This window comes from Alligator sinensis, unplaced genomic scaffold (genome assembly GCF_000455745.1).
Source record: "Alligator sinensis unplaced genomic scaffold, ASM45574v1 scaffold544_1, whole genome shotgun sequence".
Lineage (NCBI taxonomy): Eukaryota > Metazoa > Chordata > Crocodylia > Alligatoridae > Alligator > Alligator sinensis.
Window position 1 is genome coordinate 2,023,561 of NW_005841937.1, and position 4,829 is coordinate 2,028,389.

The following is a 4,829-nucleotide window of genomic DNA, read 5'->3' on the forward strand; positions in this document are numbered from 1 at the left end:
CTGTAACAATGGTTAACAGTATCTAATAAACTCACTGTGACCTATTCATAAGGTTACCCAATACCTAGGAAGGCCTAACAGGCCACAGCCTTTCCTCTTGTGTCAGTCATTTACACTTCTATAAAGTCAGAGTAAAATACTGCCATTCTCATTTGCCCAGAATGCAAACAACACAAGAAATGAGAGCAAAGAATCAAGTATTGATCCTTTCAAGTACTGTATAAAATCAAGTACAACATGATTTATGATATCTAATAGTGTCTGTTGTTATTATCGGTTGTTCAAGCATCTATTAGTAACTCACATGAAATAGGAAAAAATATAGTCTTATTAAGGAAAACATGCTATCACCAATATAATGCATGCCTCATTTCTGAGAAAGTTTTGGCAAAGGTTCATCACATGCTCTAATGTACTCCTAGAACCACAAGGAAAAAATGAACTGTACTTGATGTAAAAGAAAATAATTAAAAATAGCAATATGAAATTATTCTAAAGGTATTCTGAGATAATCTAAGAGAATAATTTACAGTTCCAACACATTATGCCTGTCATTTGTGTCAGAATGTACAGTGCTGATCATATCCAAATGGAGAAGTGTTGCTTTAAAAAAATGAATCACAAAACCAATTGGTCTTGGATGCCAAACAGGAGTTGCTCTAATTTATGCCGAGAAATAAAATGGTCTTGTTCAGGTGAGACTCAACCAAATCCAAGAGCATTACAGGCATTCTCCCTCCACAAAAGGGCAAGGTTAGAATGTTGTGGAACTGCTTCTATGGAAAAATGTACTTTCTGTGTGGAGTATCTTCTGGTACAGCAATCAAGGTTGCTTCCTGGTTGCTTTGCCTCAGTTCAAAACAATTGGTTTTAAGGTGCAAAATTTTACATTTATTTTGTTTTAAACATAAAATAAAATAGTTTTACATCTAAAATGCATACTGCAGTAAGAGCCAACAAGACAGACTTGGGCCCTTACTTAAGAAGAGATAAGTAAAACTTGTACTTGCAGGCTAAATACAGACAGTCAGAAAGCCCAAGACTGACCTATTTGAATTAAAAAGGCCGTGGGCCTAGCCCACTGAAAATTGGGGGCTGCCACTGGTTGGGCAGCCAGGGCCTTTAAAAATCCAACTGATTTCGGGGGACAAAACATAAGAAAACAGGGTGTGCACGTGCAGGGTCATAGGGCTAAAACAAGTGCTCCCTGGGGGATACTGAGCAGAGCACGCCAGACAGCACCCACCGGCCCTCAAACTCAGCTAGAGTGCTGGTGGCTATCACCTAGTGATGCTCCACTCAGAGACATGCGTGCAGGACACCGAGGAAAAACACCCCAAGGTCTCCACCCAAGGCTGAACTGATTCAATCTTTGCAGGTTAGTTTAAGCTGTGTAGATTGATCTGATAAGCAAGTGAACAGACATTCACTTTTGATTCCAGAAATGCAGCCACAAGCCTGCAATGGCCGAGGCGAGAAGGCCAGGGGTGCTAGTATATGTCTCCCTGCTCAGCTGGAGCAGACAGTTTGCGCCAAGGCTAGCCTGCCCAACCTGCAAGGGGGAGTTTGCAGGGGAGATACAAAGTATCCTGGGATGCTGGTGGACTGTGAGTTAACTTGAATCTGGAGGGGATCTGGAATAGATGTTCAATAAACTGACTTAACCTAAATCAGTTAAAATCTGATATTACATCCATCCAGTTTAATTTAAACCAGTTTCAGCCATCTTGAAAGTAGTTTACATGCACTGAACTTCTGTTCTGTTACAGATTGGAACCAGTTTCTGATCACTTATACAGGTTTATGTGTAATTTCTGTCCCTAGCTGCAAAGTTGTGGCATTTACATTAACAGACAAATAAAGACAAAATTAATTTTGCTTCTTCTTTAGAGAAAGAGAAATCAAATTAATTTTTACAGAAATTCCCCATCAAAATGAATTCTTCATGATGCTAAAAGAAAAGAAATTCAAATAGCCATGGGCGACTGGTAGGGTCCCCAGCAGCTGATCAGCAACTGTGGGGGGGTGTCACCCAGCGCCTGATCACTGACACCGATCACAATCCCCACTCCCCGGCCAGCAAGAGCCAATTTCAGGGGGGGCACATGCCTCCCCATGCCCACCCCCATGCATCGGCTATGCAAATAGCTCATACATATCTGTGAATTTATACCCTATCACTCAGGGTAAATATAGACATGCTGCAGACTCAATTAATTTAGTCAGCTGGAGCTTGATAACGGCCATGCTCCAGCAGCCTCCACACCTTGTGTATCACCATTCCCGTGCTTCAAAATGGTGGAAGGAGTGCTTGAATGAAAACTCATCAAATGAGCTTTCATTCAAGCACCCCCACCACCATTTTGAGGCGCAGGGATGCTGCTACACAAGACGCTGCAGTGCTTTAATTGCTCTCAGAGCCACTCTAATTAACACCCCCCCCCCACACTCCTGGAGCACATGTAAAAGTGCCCTGGAATACCAGTAGTACAACGTTCATATGAACTAACAGTATAAAACAGAGAAAACCTTACTTTAAAATATTTTCTGTTATAACTTAACTATCAGATCTTAACTAGCTTCATGCAGATTTAAAAGATGAGCTCCTTGGTGTAACTGAAGCTATTTAAAATAACTTTGACCATTTACTAACAGCAAAGCAGGAAATGGAAAGTCTGTTATGGAAGTAGGTCTGTGAAAGTTTAAAACCCTAGTACTGTTTAATAAACGTATCCTACTTTTTCTTTATAATGGTCTTGTCTGACAGATATTTTATGAAAAGACACAGAATCTTTATGTGATCTTTGAAAGCAGAAAAAGAAAATAAAAGGTCTTGAAGTTGAAGGAAGCAGAAATTATAAACCATCCTGAGTGCTTATGGCTTGCACTGTAGTGGCAGAAATAGAATTGTTCCTGCAAAATTCCCAAAAACATTTGAAAAAAAACATCAAACATGGGGTAAATCAAAGACAGTTGATGATTATACGTGTCCTGGGTTGCTGGAAAAGTGCCAATCCTTATAAAGTCTTCAGTATTATAGGATACAAATTTAGTGTGGAAGTATAATATAACTAAAGCTGTATAATATTATAACTCAACTAAAACTGTTTTTTGATGGAAAATTAGTTCGGTTTTTTTTAGTAACTGAAGTTTTTATTGAAAGTGCCTGCTTTCTTTTGAAAATGTTGACTATCCACTGAAAAACCCCAAACTTCTATTTTCAGGTTTTCATCTGTTCATTACAAATCCTAATTTTTCACAAAACCTTCCAAAAACCCTCCAAATGTCCTACCCCTCAAACCTCGCAAAACTGTTTTTCAACCACTTCTACTTATAACATTATTGGGAAATGAGTGTGTAATAAGGGCAAAAACGTGCCCCTTGAGCTAAGTACAGGCAGCAAAAAAGTCCGAGGCTAAATTGATTAAATCTTGGCAGGTTAGTCTAAGCTGCATACATTGAACCGATAACCAAGTGAACAGACATTCACTTTTGATTCTGGAAATGCAGCCACATGCCTGCAAAGGCCCAGGTAAGAAGCTGGGGGGCACTAGAGCATACCTCCCTGCTCAGCTGGAGCAGACAGCTTGGTCCAAGGCTAGCCTGTCCAGCTTGTAAGTGGGAGTTTATGGGGGAAATGCAAAGCATCCTGGGATGCTGTGAGTTAACTTGAATCTGGAGGGAATCTGAGACAAGTGAAATAAACTGACTTAACCTAAATCGGTTAAGTTTAATACTGCATCCATCCAGGTTTATCTTAAACTGGTTTCAGCCTTTTGAAAGCGGTTTATATGTGCCGAACTTCTGTTGTATTACAGATTTCTCATCATTTATACCAGTTTGTGCTTAATTTCCTTTCCTAGACCTTGAGAAATAATAATATGGCTGGGTTAGGAAGGGGAGTAGTAAAGTCATGAGATGCAGAGATATTCTGTTCCATTTTTCATAGGATACCCAAAGATCCATAAGCTGAGCTAGGCTTGCTTCATCCAGACTTACTCAGCAGAGCCAGAGTTGCTAGAAAGTTATACCCAGTCACTCTTCCTCGGATTTTGTACTACTACCCCAGAACCATCAGCTAGATTTGGAAGAACTAGTTTTACTGTCACCCTGCGCCAGGTATAATTTATGCTAATTCAAAATAAACCGCTATAATAATCTTTAGGACTAAACATCCCAGTAGTCATGTCAGGTGTTTTGAAGGGATAGCTGTGGTCTTTGAAGATATGTGCTTGAGATGCTAATAATTATTACTGACAGAAACAAACAAAACTGAGATTCATTTTGAAGTGAAGAAAGCAATGCAAGTCAGTAGCAAGGGTATGAAAGAGGGACACTTGTATTGCTTGTATGCTTCAAGCAATAAACCTCTTTTTCAGAGACATCTTTATTACAAGTGGGTTCAGGGAAAATCTCCAAAACCATTTTTTTCAAACTCTTTCCAATCTGGTGCAGTTGGATCAGGAAAGAAATCAGCACCACCTTCCAAATAAGCTGACATTGAGAGTATTTGCTTGAATTCTTATCCCTTGCTCCTAACAAAAAGAAAACAGACTCCAAGTGTACCGAGTGGCATAGTGCAGAAAGAGGGCTTAGGAAATGGTACCCCCAAAGGGAAAGTATGAGTATTTAAATAAAGTAAGATTGGGAGCAAAGCCTGAATCCAACGAAGCAGGGCTGTTAAAGATTAAACAGGGCCAAAGTAAAAGAGGAGGGGCAAAGATCAGCTTCAGGAAAGCAGGTGCAGTTCTGCTGGAGCTGCTCCACTGTTGTATTTGCAAGTTGTGGAAGAGAGGGAGGGAGAAAAAACTTCCACGTAAGCCTTCCTC

At 40.1% G+C, this 4,829-nt stretch overlaps 1 protein-coding gene across 3 annotated transcripts in view; it reads right to left on the reverse strand.

Annotated features, from left to right (window-relative positions):
- TNIP3 (TNFAIP3 interacting protein 3) overlaps positions 1–4,829 on the reverse strand; it is a 149,511-nt gene that overhangs the window by 1,453 nt on the left and 143,229 nt on the right. The gene's annotated exons all lie outside the window — the stretch shown is intronic.